Source organism: Dama dama, chromosome 12 (genome assembly GCF_033118175.1).
Source record: "Dama dama isolate Ldn47 chromosome 12, ASM3311817v1, whole genome shotgun sequence".
In the NCBI taxonomy this organism is placed as follows: domain Eukaryota; kingdom Metazoa; phylum Chordata; class Mammalia; order Artiodactyla; family Cervidae; genus Dama; species Dama dama.
This window is the reverse complement of record NC_083692.1, coordinates 87,880,656-87,895,350: the sequence shown is the minus strand read 5'-3', so window position 1 is coordinate 87,895,350 and position 14,695 is coordinate 87,880,656. Positions and strand designations below refer to the sequence as shown.

Sequence of the window (14,695 nt, the reverse complement as noted above, 5' to 3'; positions counted from 1 at the left end):
GATTGCAGTGGGCATAACCTGGAATGGCTGGCACAGTAAGCTTCTAAAGTTGACTTCCATTCTTCCCTCTCTCTGGGGACTTATCCCTTCCCTTTTTCTTCTGCTGAAAGATGGCATCAGATAAAGGGGAGGCAATTCGATTCCTTGTGAACAATCCTAGGCGTTAGCTGCAGATAGCTGAGCTTAAAACCCATCTCTAGGGAATTTCCTGGTGGTCCAGTGGTTAAGACTCCATGCTTCCCATGGAGGGGGCATGAGTTTGATCCCTGATTGGGGAACTAATGGGCATCCCACATGCCGCCTAGCCAAACAAAACAAAAATTCAAAACCTGTCTCTCCTTTGTACCAGCCCTGAGCTGCTTCTCTGAGCTGCAGTTTGCTCATCTGTAAAACAGGAATATAAGGTCAACCATCCAGAGGGAACTCCCTTCTTTCACCTGGAGGTGGAGAAAGTGAAAGTGAAGTCGCTCAGTTGTGTCTGACTCTTTGCGACCCCGTGGACTGTAGCCTACCAGGCTTCTCCGTCCATGGGATTTTCCAGGCAAGAGTACTGGAATGGGTTGCCATTTCCTTCTCCAGGAGATCTTCCCAACCCAGGGATTGAACCCAGGTCTCCCGCATTGTAGGCAGACGCTTTACCGTCTGAGCCACCAGGAAAGCCCTGGAGGTGGAGAAGGTATGCCCAACTGAGAAGAATGCCTCAAAGTTGGTAACATCTCAGAGGAGTGGGGAAGATGTTTCTGAGTGAGGTTTGGAGGAGGGTTTCTAGCACTTTCTGAAATCAAATCCCTTACATTATAAGTTACTCAGATATAAAACCTGGTTCAGATATTCATAAAGAGAAACCAGTTTCTCCAAGGAGTATGGCTCCCAGGGCAAGAATGGTAAGGCAGGATGGGGACAGAGGACCCAAAAGGGGAGTGGGTTGGAACTTGGGCTCCTAGCTTGCCTGCCCCAGTTTAATCTAGGTCAATGCAATGAAAATTTTTGAGCTTCTGCTGTGTTCAGGAACCATGCAAGTCACTTTGTAGGATAAGGGGGATCATGAAGCAGACATTAACTCTGTCTGCCCTTAAGAATCAAAAGAAGTAATGATGATATGGATAGGATATCTCCATGTAACCCTAACAGGCACTTTGCACAGAGCCTGGTACGTGTGCGTGCATGCTCAGTCACTGCAGCTGTGTCTGACTCTGCGATCCTGTGGACTGTAGCCCACCAGGCTCCTCTGTCCATGGGATTCTCCAGGCAAGAGCACTGGAAGAAGTTGCCATGCTTTCCCAACCCAGGGATAGAACCTGTATCTCTTGCCTCTCCTGCATTGCTAGTGGATTCTTAACCCACTGAGCCACCTGGGAAGCCCCACAGTAGGTGCTGAATATGTGTTCATTAAAGGTAACAAAACTACAAACTATGATGGGGTGGGGGGGGGGGGGGTTGCAGACCCTGAGTGAGGTGGTTTCCCAGAGGAAGGGGCATTTATATTGGGCTTTGACGGCAGCCTAAGAGTCCTCTGCTCCTCCCTTTGTCCGCTGGTCCTCCATCAAGGCTGATGAAGACCCCAGCAGAGCAAAACCCTAACTTCTCCTCACTCCTGCCCACCGGCCCTCATCTGAACTCTGAGGAGTCTCCGGATGTGAGGAGGAAGTGGCCGGGCCGCGGAAGGCAGGCTCATTTCCAGTGCGGGGCCGGGCCGCCAGCCCCAGGTCCTGTTTACACAGCAAGGCGGACGGGCCGACAAGACTTGGCGGCAAATGCGCTTCTGCCTCTGAGAACAGAAGGGGCTGGCAGATCCTGGCCAGGCCAGGCGCGGAGTGGCCTGTGCCAAGGGGAAAGTCAAATGTAAAGAGTGTTTCCTCCTGGCCAGGCGGCCCCAGACTTTTGTCTCCAGTCTGCAGGCAGTTCCTCCAGTGATTCATAATCAGCGGGAACTTATAAATAAACCCCACCTCGACCTCACACCACAGCCTGGCTGGGACCTGGGCGGGAGCGAGGTGCGGGGGGGGCGGGGGGGCGCTGGGAAACAGAGAGGCCGAGGAGAGGCCCTGAGAAGGCTTGGGGGACTGGGGTGATGCTGGCCATTGGGCAGGGGCACCTCTGACTTCCTATGGAGGGATTGCAGGGGGTGTTACCAGCAGTCTTATCCCCCCCGAGGCCTCAGGCATGGGGCCACCGGTCAGAAGCAAGGAACGCTGACAGGCTGGAACTTTCATCTGCTTCCCAGGAGGGTGGTAGATGAGTCTAGGTGGAATTTTGAAATAACTGGTCTTTAAAACCTTTTGGGGGATTATAATTTCAAATTCATGAAAAAGTTGCAAAAAAATAGAACAGAGAACTCCTGTAAAATTGTAGCCAGATTCATCAATTGTTTATATTCTGTCCCATTTTGCTTCATCATTCTTTTTCTCCTATATTTTCTTTTTTGGAACCATCTAAAAATAGGCTTCCAATTATGGAAAACAGTATAAGGTTTCTCAAAGAAACTAAGAATAGAACTACTATATGACCCAGCAATTTCACTCTTGGATATATATCTGATGAAAACAAAAGCACTCATTTGAAAAGATACATATACTCCAGTATTCATTTTTTTGTTCATTCTAAGTCTCTTCAGTTGTGTCCAACTCTTTGCGACCCTATAGACCGGTAGCCCGGTAGGCTCCTTAGTCCATGGGATTCTCCAGGCAAGAATACTGGAGTGGGTTGCTGTGTCCTTATCCACGGGGCCAATGTTCATAGCAGCATTATTTACAACAGCCAAGGTATGGAAGCAACCTAAGTGTCCATCAACAGAGTAATGGATAAAAAAGATGTGGTACATACATCCAATGAAATACTACTCAGCCATAAAAAGAATGAAAGTTTTATATTTGCAGTAACATGGATGAACCTAGAAGGTAATATGCTAAGTGAAATAAGTCAGACAGAGAAAGACAAATACTGTATGATATGATATGTGAAATCTGAAAAATACAATGAATGAATATAGCAAAAAAGCAGACTCACAGATATGGAGAACAAACCAATGGTTATCAGGGTTGGGGGCACAATATAGGGTGGGGGTATAGGAGGTGCAAACTATATTATGTGTAAGACAGGCTCAAGGATAGATTGCACAACATGGCAAATATAGCCAGCCTTTTGTAAATGGAGCATAACCTTTAAAAATTATATAAAGATAGTAAAAATAGGCTTCTAGCATCACACCTCTGTGCCCCGTATGACTTCACTGTGCATTTCCTGAAACAGCCATTGTTTGGAATTCTGATCAACCACTTACTAATGTATTCCAGGGCAAGATGTTCAGGTCTTGTGTCCTCTGTGAGTGGGGCTACAAGGACCCCTTTCCAAGGAGAGGGTGAGGAGAAGTAACGGTGGAAATATCTATCAGAACAGTAAAGATAGGCGCAGCTCATTATTTTGTGCAAAGCGACTTGCATCTATTATGTCATTTGACCTGCGCACAAGAAACAGGCTCAGAGACGGTATATAATTTGTCCAAGGTCACACAGCAGGCCAGGCTTTGATGTACACAGTAAGCACTGAACTAATCCTGGGGCCTGTCCTCATCCTTATTTGCTGCATGATTGTGATCGAGGGTTGGGTTCCTAGGCTTCTGTCTCCCCTTGTGATATGGGCACTGGTATCTCCGGGGTGCTGGGTGGGGAAAGAATGCAAGCTGCTTCTGCACGCAGCCCAGCTCTCCAGTTTCTTGGAAGAAACGCTTCCTGTGGAGCGGAAGCTGCTCCAGCAGTCAAACCAGCTTCTCTGAATTCTTCCGGTCACCTTATGATCCAGGCTTAAACCTCTCTTGCAGATTGTCTCTGGAAACTGGGAAATCGGACCAGAAGGCCCTTCGCCTCCCAGGCTCTGTAGCTTCTGCAGTGATGAGGCTTGGCCACCAGATGTCTCCACAGAGACCACTTCGCTCTCAGGGAAGAGGAGGTAGGTGTTCCTCCAGGGGCGGTTTTAATGGGACTGCTCCCCTTGGGAGTGAGAGCAACCACACTGCCTTCCCTTTGGCTTCGGGTTGCAGAGAAACAGGAGGGAAGCAAGTCTCCTCGGTCACTTGGCCCTCACTCTCTGCTTCACAGGGGTTGTTACCTGGTTGAGCAAGGCCTGGGACTGTAACAGCTGCTGGATTTCTCTAGACCTCAGTTTCCACATTTGCAGAAGGGGCAAGTCCCTTCTGCCTGGCTTTCTTCATGGGGTCTGGATGGCAGGTCAAACACCGAGCCTCCATCCCCACACCTGAAATTGGTATCATAGTGGAGGTTGTTGCGTGTCATCATGAGGATGAAGAGCTGCCCACATATGAAGAGATTTGAGGGTTAAGCCTGCAGCCACCTACAAGTGAGCTCTGGGATCTTCCTTCAGCTTCCAGACCGGCTTCCTTTATAAACTGTAGTGCGGGACTTCAGAGTGGGAGACCTCAGGGCTCATTTCCCCTGTACCTTCCAGTCTTCAGACAGAGGAAAGTCTAGAGAGCAACAGTGGACTTGCCCAAGGTCTTACCACCCCATCTGACCACACTGAAAACCGCGTCCACTAACCCTGGTTCAGGGGACAGCTTGCATTAACTCTTCTCTTCCCTCTGCCCAGAGACCCAGCAGAGAGACCCGGAGTTGGGAAGGGCTGGTACAGCTGGGGCAGGAATGGGCACAGAGTGGGCCACCATGAGCTGAAGGCCGGGCTGCAAAAGAGCTCAGTTTAGAACCCAAGGAACCTCCCTTCTCCTGAGGACCCCCTGCCCCCACCAAGGTCTTCCATGGAAAAGCCCCTGGGGGCTCACCTGCCCAGACCCTCACTGGTTGGGGGGGGGGGGCGGGGGGCTGAGTTTTGAACACTCTACAGGGAACTTGCAGGATTTCTATTGCTACAGTGTATCTACACACTTTTATTTATGAAACAAGACTTCTGTTCTCCCTTAATTAGTGGGCTCCTATAAACCCTCTCCCCCAGCTCAGGATGTGGAGAGGGCAGGGGGAAAAACCAATAAAAATATAAAAATATGGAACTCCAGATGCACTGGGCAGGACCAGCCTTCCTGCCTGGAGAGAGGGAGGGACGTATTACCCCAAATTAGTAACTGCCAGAATCCCAGGCTGATAACAGGCATATTTTGGGAAGAACATGCTACTAACTTGACCTCATTCATACGCAACTGTAACAGACTGATGGAGTGGCTTTTTCTTCAACAAGATTGAATGGCGGAGGAGAGAGGGGTCCCGCGAGCCTGTGAGTGGGATGAAGAGGAACCAGGCAGAAGTTGGGGGTAGGCAACAAAGAATGGAAGCTGAGGGCTCCATTGGACTGACAGTATTGCCCATGCGCCAGAAGGAAATGGACCACTGACTTTCAGGAGAGGCCTACGTGGGGTGGGGGGGTGGGGGGGTGCAAATACTCAATTTCCATGAGTCAGTGTTTTCTCCTAGGGGAGAAAAGCAGGGTGCCATAACCTGCAGTTTCCCCCAGAGGAAGGGTTCCTGCAGGCCCAGCCTCATGCCTGGCTCTTTGCAGAGCCCCTGAACTGCCCCAGGGGAAGCAGGAGCTGTCATCTCCATTGTAATCCAGTAGACTGAGGCCCAGAGAAAGAAAGGGACTTGCCCAAGAGCTGAGTTAGTAACAAAACGCCTAGAAGAACCAAGGTCTCCTGGTCAGTTGCCTTTTACTCACATTCTGCCTGAATCTGAAGTTTAGGCCGAACCAGTGTTCCTGGCTCCGTGATCCTGGACCTTGCCAAGCTCAGTTTTCCTCATCTGTAAAATGGGAGAGTATCTCTTATCCACTGGGGTTGTTGACAGGATTTGGTACTATACGAAATGGCCTGGCATATAGTCGGCATGCAGTCAGTGGTGGCTGTAATACAGAGGAGTCCAATCTTACTTCAGGGCATGGTTCTTAAGGTCATTTAACAAGAAGACTGGAAGACTGTGAAGGATGAGGGAAGCCTGGCGTGCTGCAGTCCAGGGGTTGCCAAGAGGCAGACACGGCTGCGCCACTGAACAACAACAATGCAAAGAACGAAACAAAACAAAAGTAAAGACCAAACCCTTGAAAATCCTTTAGGAAGTCACTGAGAAGACGTGAATACTTATTCGGGGTGAGTGGGGAAGAAAGCGGAAGGCTTTAGGATTGCCAAGGAGCCAAAGGGTGAGACGGTGTGACAGGCAAACTGTATACGGTGGAAGGGGTGCCGTGCAGGCCTGGCAGGTTCAGGAGGGGTCAGTGTCAGAATGGGCAGGGCCTTGAACGCCAGGCAGAGAAGTCCGGACCGGCTTGCTGCTGTCAGGAGACGTTTAATTTTGGCAGTGGGGTGATTAAAGGGAGGTTCCCTGTGTGTGTGAATTTCCACCCACCCCCAGGGTTGTTTCTCTGCTGGAGAGCCGGGGCCAATTTATGGCTCCTGGCTGCCCCTAAGCAGCCTCTCCCAGCCCTCCTCCTCCCTGGCTGTCTGGCAGCCAACTGAGTTTTATGTGGGGAATCTGAGGAATTTGAAAAGGCAGAATGCAAATGCCACTGTTGGAGATTTCCTTGTCAGCCTCCAGAGGGGAAAGGCCCCTCTTTGTGGGTTAAGGAAGAGTGGCTCTCTGGGTCCCCAAACCTGTGGGGATGCTCAGGGCCAGTTCCTTGACCCCCGTCTGTGAGAAGCAGGCCGTGTCACCATAAGCAAGCAGTCTCCTCTGGAGCTCTTGGAGAGCCAAGCTGGGTAACAGAGAAGTCCTTGGACACTGCAGAGAGCCTGCCACACGCCCTGTGTTGAGACTTTAATGACGATTCCTCAGTGCCCTCCTTTAACAGAGGAGGGAACAGACAGAGGAGGGAATGGGGAGACGTTTTGTCTGGGGGTCACCGGGGCCGACCTGGACGGGGTCCAGGGCCCCAACGCTGATGGGGACTGGGGGGCGGCCCGGTGCCATGAGCGCGCTGAGGACGCGGGGCGGTCCCAGACGTCGGGCGTCCGGAGACCCTCAGGGCCGTGGGCGCGCCCACCGCCCCCGGACCTGCCCCGGCTGGCGTGAGTGTGGGGGGAGCGGTGTGGGGCGGCCGGGAGCTGGGAACTGGGGAGCTGGGAACTGGGAGCCGGGAGCCGCGCCCGAGCTCGGGCGCCTCTATCTCCCGCGGCCACGGCGTCTCCGAGTCTCGGCGGCCCGAGCGCCGGGCGTTATCTGCTCTCGCCCGGCCGGGCCCCTTCCCGCCTTCCCGCCAGGCCGGGGCCGCCGTGGCGACGGGCTGCTCCCGCCTTATCATCGGCTGCCCTCGCCAGCGAGCTGGGGCCGAGTCTGACCCCCGCCCCTGCCGCTCCCCGGGCGGCCCCCTCCCCTCCCGGACAGCCACCCACCCACCCAGATGCCCGCTCCCAGGGGGGCCCCCTCCCCGATGTCCCTCTCAGAGCTGCCCCTTCCGGGGCCAGGCTGCAGGAGCGCTTTCCCCAAGGGGCACTGCATCAGAAAAAGGTGTTTGTCAGATTTGTCCTTTTCTTAAAAGGCAAGCCTGACCACGGTTAATCCCATTTTAGTCACGTTTTAAAGGATTTCATAAGAGAGGCAAAGTTATGCAAAACAAAACAAAAGCAGTCAATCCCTAAACCCACTATACATCAGGGCTGGGCAGGGGCGGGGTGGGAGAGAGTGCTTATTCATGGATGGCTCTAAACAGCTTCTGCTCAGGGCTTACTGTGTTAAGTGTGACACCCCTTGGAAGCGAAGTTTCCCCACCTAAGTACTGGAATCTGTAGGCCATAAAGCTTCCCGTAGTGCTGGTGGCAGAAAGCATGGGTGCAGCCCTTTGTAATAGCAATTTGGCAGTATAGACAGAAAGCCATAAAAGTATTCATACACTTTGACTCAGTAATCTCACTCTGGGAATGTATCCCAAGGAAATAGTTCAACAGCAGTGAAAGAAAAAGACAAAAGCAGAAAACTGTGGGTCCAATCATGTGTTATTTGTAAAGCTAATGAAAGTATCTTTCTGAGTGAAAAGTTGGAATACACAAATTGCATGGAACGGGGTTCATACCCACCAGGGTCTCACCGTGAACCCATCAACAAACCTCAAATAAGTGTCTTAACCTCACTGAAGTTCCCTTTTTGTTTCTGGGAAGTGGATAACCTCACCACTCAGAGGACTTTCGAAGGAATTCCAGGAGACAGTCTGTGAAAGCATCTAGTACAGCGTCTGAGGGCAGAGGAAGAACGTAAGACGTGTTTATTTCCCTCCTTTCTTCATCCTTACAGAAATGAAAATATGGAGTATTTCAAGTCACATTTGTAAATACTAGAGAAAGTGCATAGGGTGCGTTAAGAGCTTGGGATTTTTGAGTCCTTCAAACTTGGATTGGGCTAGAATCCTAGCACCACTTACTTCCTAGCTGTGTAATCTTGACAAGATGTACTCCCTCGTTTATTAAAAAATGATTATAGAATTTACCATGTAACTGTTGTGAGGATTAAATGAGGTAGTATGTGGGATGTGTTTAGGTCTGTGCCTGGCATATAATAAGCACTCAGTAATGGGTGGCTATTATTATTATTAAATAGTATTTAGAACTAACTTCAGTACCCCCAAACACTCCAAGTTAAATGTCATTATATCCTTTGTGGAATATGATGCAGCATTTAAAAAGAGTGAGATAATCAACATAAACTAATGAGGAATGATGCACATGATAATTAAAAATAAGACTTGCCTCTGTCTGGATAGGTGACTGAAATATGAAAAATTAGAAGTAAAAATATAAGTTTAGAGAAAGTCTTATACAATATTGAGAGTAAGGAGGATCTTCTCAAGAAAGCCAGGAAACCAGGACCATAAAGGAAAAGACAGATTAGAACATGTCAGGTATTTAAATGTCTCCTTGGTCAGAGGCTCTGCAAACAAGTCTAGAGACAATCGTAGATGAGAAGTGTTTGTTACATACAGATAGATAAAATCTTCATTTTCCTCATACCCCTCAAGACCCTTCAGGCAGAATTCCTACAAACTAATTGGGAAAAGTCAAACAATAGAAAAATGGATGAAATCACTTCACAGAAGAGGAAATGAAATCACAAGAAAGGCAGACCTCCTCCCCATTTGCTGGGGAAATGCAAATAAAACCATAAACAAAATACCATTTTTCACTAGGCACTAACTATTAAAATAGAAATGGGCATGCCCTTTGCCCCATCAATCCCACTTTCAGGACTATCCATAAAAAATAACTGGTTTTGTTTTTTTTTTTAACTGTGGTGTTCTTCATAGTGACAATCCCAGTGTCTACCTCTTAGGGCATGGGTGGATGAATTTGGTTACATCCAGGCCAATGGATACAGTAGACTTTTAAGAAGGAGCTTGTTGAATCTGTGTGCGGTGACTTGCAGGGTTGTCTGTTCTATTAGGTATAAAAAGGCAATTGTGTAGTGGTGTGTAAAGTATGATCCCATTTTGTGTTTAAAGAAAGTGTGTGTGTGGTGTGTATGAGAGAGAGAGATAGAGTAACCCTCCAAGACTTCACTGGGATAAATGTTGGTTATGTTTGCTTGAACCTAAAGAAAAGTGGGTAGGTATACTGAAAGGGGAAAGAAGTTTTGTCCAGTTTTCTTTTTTTCCAGTTTTATTGAGATATAATATTATACACGTTTAAGGGGTACAATATAATGAATGAAAGTGAAAGTCGGTCAATTGTGTCCAACTCTTTGTGACCCAGGCCAGAATACTGAAATGGGTAGCCTTTCCCTTCTCCAGGGGATCGTCCCATCCCAGGGATCAAACGCAGGTCTCCCGCATTGCAGGCGGATTTTTTACCAGCTGAGCCACCAGGGAAGCCCAAGAATACTGGAGTGGGTAGCCTATCCCTTCTCCAGAGGTTCTTTCCAACCCAGGGAGCCAACCAGGGTCTTCTGCATTGCAGGCAGCTTCTTTACCAGCTGAGCTACCAGGGAAGCCCAATATTGGGCTTTCCAGGTTGTGCTAATGATAAAGAGTCTGCCTGCCAATGCAGGAGATGCAAGAGATATGGTTTTAATCCCTGGGTCAGAAAGATCCCCTAGAGTAGGAAATGGCCACCCACTCCAGTATTCTTGACTGGGAAACCCCATAGACAGAGGAGTCTGGCGAGCTACAGTCCGTGGGATCGCAAAGAGTTGGACACAACTTAGCAAAACAACAACAACAATACATATATATATAATCACCACAATACATTTAGTTAACATCCATCACCTAACATTTTTTTCTCATGATGAGAACTTTTAAGAAAGTACTCCTTGAATATTTCCAAACATCTTTGTTAACTACAGTCACCATGCTGTATATTCCCAGAGCTCATAACTAGAAGTTTACACATTTGATACATTTATACATTTGTATAACTAGAAGTTTACACATTTGATCACCTTCACCCATTTCTCCCACCCTCTGCCTCTGGGAACCACCAATCTGTTTGCCCATTTGTGTAGTTTGACATTTTCTGTTTCATTTGTAGAAATTCTGAATGTGAGATTTATGAACCCTTCCTTCCCTGCATGTGAGCCTGTGGAGAGGCTCCTGCCAGCCTGTTCTGGGTTTCTTGGTGGTGGGAGGAGAGAGGGGGTGTTCTCAGGTCCCCATCTCTCTCTGACCTCTGGCCCGCTGCAGCAGCATGTGTTGTTGGAGTTTGGGAAAATCACAAACAGATTTGATCACACACGACAAAACAAGAGTTTGCAAGGCAATATGATCCCTGGTTGAGTTTTTGTGAGAAGGAACAGCCTGTGTCTGTGAGTGTGCAGAAGAAGGGCTGGGAGGACCTGGCTGACTCTTGAAGTGGGGTGTGCTGAAGGGGGTTTTATTTTTGCACGTCTCTTGTTTGCATTTTTTTACACTGTGCATTATTGCTTTTGCAAGGATAAAGCAGTGGGGTATCTTTACTCCTGAAATACACTGTTGTATTTTTGTACTGTGATTGCAAGGAGAAAATGTGGACAAACACCAGAATTTGGGTTCAGATGATGGGACCCAACCCCACAACTAGTTTTTTTTTTTTAGATTTGTGCCTTTTATTTTTTTTTTTATTGTGGTAAGTGATGCATAACATAAAATTACCATCTTAACCATTTTTAAGTGTATAGTGCAGTAGTGTTAACTATCTTAAAACAGATCTCCAGAACTTTTTCATCTTGCATAACAGAGGCTCTATACCAACTGAACATATTCCCATCTCCCCCTCCCCTCAGCCCGTGGAAACCACCTTCTATCAATACTTTCTTTCTCTATGAATTTGACTACTTTAGAAACCTCATATAAATGGAATCATGTAATATTTGTCTTTTTGTGGCTGACTTACTTCACTTAGCATAATATCCTTGGGGTTTGTCCATGTTGTAACTTATGACAAGATTTCTTTCTTTTTTTAAAGGCTAAATAACATTCCTTTGTGTATTTATGCTACATTTTGTTTAGTTCTTCAAAGGAAATTTAAGCTGCTTTCACCTCTTCAGTATGGTGAATAATGCTACAATCAACACAGATATGCAAATATTTTTTCAAGATCCTGTTTTCAATTCTTTTGATATATACTGCTATGGGCTGAATGTCCCTATACTTCCAAACTCCTATGTTGAAATTCTAATCCTAATGTTATGGTGTTTGGAGATGGAGCCTTCGGGTGGTAATTAGGCCATGAGGGTGGAGCCCTCATGAATAGGATTAGTGCCCTTATCCTTACAAGAAGGGGACAGAGAGCTCCCTAGCTCACTGCTGTGTGAGGACACAGTGAGAAATCAGCGCTCTGCAACCCAGAGGAGGGCTCTCACCAGAACCTGACCATGCTGATAGGTTGATCTTTGATCCCCAGCCTCCAGCACTATGAGGAACAATTTTCTGTGGTTTATGAGCCACCCAGGCCATGATATTTTGTTATAGCAGCCCAAGTAGACTAAGGCATATACCAAAAGTAGAATTGCTGGATCATCCACTCCAGTATTCTTGCCTGGAGAATCCCAGGGACAGAGGAGCCTGGCAGGCTACAGTCCATAGGGACGCAAAGAGTTGGACATGACTGAAGTGACTGAGTACACACGCATGCATGTGCTAATTCTATTTTTAATTTTTTTGAGGAAATATCATACTATTTTTCACAGCAGCTATATCATTTTACATTCCCATCAACAGTTCCAATTTCTCCACATCTTTGTCAGCACTTGTTACTTTCTGTTTGTTTTTTGATAGTGACCATCCTAATGGATCTGAGATGATATTTCATTGTGTTTTGATTTGCATTTCTCTGATGGTTAGTGATGTTGAGCATCTTTTCATATGCTTGTTGACCATCTATATATCTTCTTTGGAGAAAAGTCTATTCAAGTCTTTTGTCCATTTTTTAATTGGGTTATTTATTTACTACTGATTTGTTATGGATATTAACCCCTTATTAGACATATGATTTGCAAATACTTTCTGCCATTCTGTGTGTTGCCTTTTCACTCTGTTGATTCTTTTCACTGTTTCCTTTGCTGTGTGAAAATTTTAAAGTTTGGTACCTTCCCATGTGTCTATTTTTCGCTTAGGTTGCCTGTGCTTTTGGTGTCACATCTGAGAAATTATTGCCAACTCCAATGTTTTAAAGTTCCTTCCCTATTTTCTATGAGAAGTTTTATAGTTTCAGCTGTTACATTTAGGTGTTTGACCCATCTTGAGTTGATTTTTGTATATAGTGTAAGATAAGAATCTAAATTCATTCTTTTGCATGTAGATACCCAGTTTCCCCAACACCAACTGTTGCAAAGACTATCCTTTCCCCATTATGTAGTCTTGGCATCTTTGTTGAAGATCATTTGACCATGCACAAGGGTTTATTTCTGGGCTCCCTATTCTGTTCTATTGGTGTAAACATCCGTCTGTATGCCATTACCATATTGTTTTGGTTGCTGTAGCTTTGTAATATGTTTTGAAAGCAAGATGTATGAGGCCTCCAACTTTGTTTGTCTTTCCCCCTGTATTTTAATGTGGCAAATTTCCATCAAGTAAATTTTGAACTGTTATTCCTGGTTTGCAGGTTGGGAAGATCCAGGGGAGGACATGGAATTGGGTTCTCACCTGGGGAAGCTCTGGTAAGCATAGACAGAGTGGATGACCACTAACTGTTTGCCCACCCAGCCATCTGCCACTATGTCTCTTGGTCTGCTCAGTCTGCAGTAGCCCACATTGGTTGGCTAGGGGCGATAATGTTGCTTTCTTTTTCATCTTTCGTTTCCTTCTTTTCTTTCTGTCTCCCTATTTCCCTATTTCTCACTTATTTCTTTCCTTCTCCTTCCTTCCTTTTTCTAGCCCAGTTAAATTGAGTGACTTGCCTAAAGCAACTAAGGAGTGACCCAAGGCACAGATCGACTGGCTTTTGCTGCTCTCTTCAGGGAAGAGGGAAGTACCATGTCTGTAACCCCTACCATTGTCCAGGCTTCCGGCGAGGTACTTTGCTCTAAAGCATGATGTGAGCTAGGTTTATTGGTCTATTTCCTTATCTGCAGATCTGTAGATGAGGACAACGATGCTTAGCTGGCTGGCACCCTGCATGAGGTTTCACAGCTGTTGTTTCATGGGCCTTTGTTTGAATCATGAAATGTGTCTTCCTAACAGCATTCTGAGGATGGTGCTTGTTCCCCCATTTTCCAGATGAGGAACAGGTGACTTTGAGCCCAGAGTCACCCAGGAAGTTTACACAGGAGCTGGGATCCAAACTGAGTCAATCCCTTGACCCCATGCTTCTCATTACCACACACTGTTCTGGACTCTGCTCAGGTGCCCCCCTACCTCAACCTCCTGACAGAAGCTGCTTAGCCAGATCTCCACAATCATTGTCATTGTGTTCCCAATGGCCATTTTATTCTAATTGATTAGGTTACAGGTTGATTGTGTTCTCTTTGTCCTTTCACCATGAATGATAGATGAGGCTACAGCTTCTAAGGTGCAGAGCACCCCATGATCTCAGACACATAGCCGCAGGTTTTAAGCCACAGGTGCAGGAAAGACTTGAAGAGTATTTCACCCAGTTGTGGGGAAGGGCATTCTAGGAAGATAGGACACCATAAGCTTGGAATAATACCATCAATCAACATCTACTCAGCCTTTACTCTGTATATACTCTGCATGCATGCTACGTTGCTTCAGTTGTGTCTGACTCTTTGCGACCCTGGACTGTAGCCCACCAGGTTACTCTGTCCATGGGATTCTCCCGGCATGGGATTCTCCCACCTACTGGAGTGGGTGGCCATTTCCTCCTCCAGGGGATCTTCCTGGTCCAGGGACTGAACCCATGTCTATTATGTCTCTCACATTTGCAGGCTAGTTCTTTACCACTAGTGCCACTTGGGAAGTCCGTATATACTCCGTCCCTATGACTATTCTTGGGCTTCCCTTGGCTCAGTTAGTAAAGAATCCGCCTGCAATATGGGGGACCTGAGCTCGATGCCTGGGTTGGGAAGATCCCCTGGAGAAGGGAAAGTCTTCCCTCTCCAGTATTCTGGCCTGGAGAATTCCATGGGCTGTAGAGTCCATGGGGTCACAAAGATTCAGACACAGTTGAGCAACTTTCACTTCATATGACTATCCTAAGTACTCTGTGTGTATTAATTCATTTAATCCACGAACAATTCTCTGAGGTAGGCGCTACTATTAGTCTCACTTCACAGATAAGGAAAGAGACTCAGAGAGGCGTAGGAACCTGCCCAAAGGTACATAG

At 47.1% G+C, this 14,695-nt stretch overlaps 1 protein-coding gene across 1 annotated transcript in view; it reads left to right on the top strand.

Moving 5' to 3' along the window:
- Positions 1-3,817: 3,817 nt before the first annotated feature.
- The window catches only part of SMAD6 (SMAD family member 6), a 149,133-nt gene continuing 138,255 nt past the window's right edge, over positions 3,818-14,695 (top strand). Inside the window, exon 1 of the mRNA XM_061158004.1 lies at positions 3,818-3,945. The gene's annotated coding sequence lies outside the window, so the exon portion shown is untranslated. The remainder of the gene's footprint in view (positions 3,946-14,695) is intronic.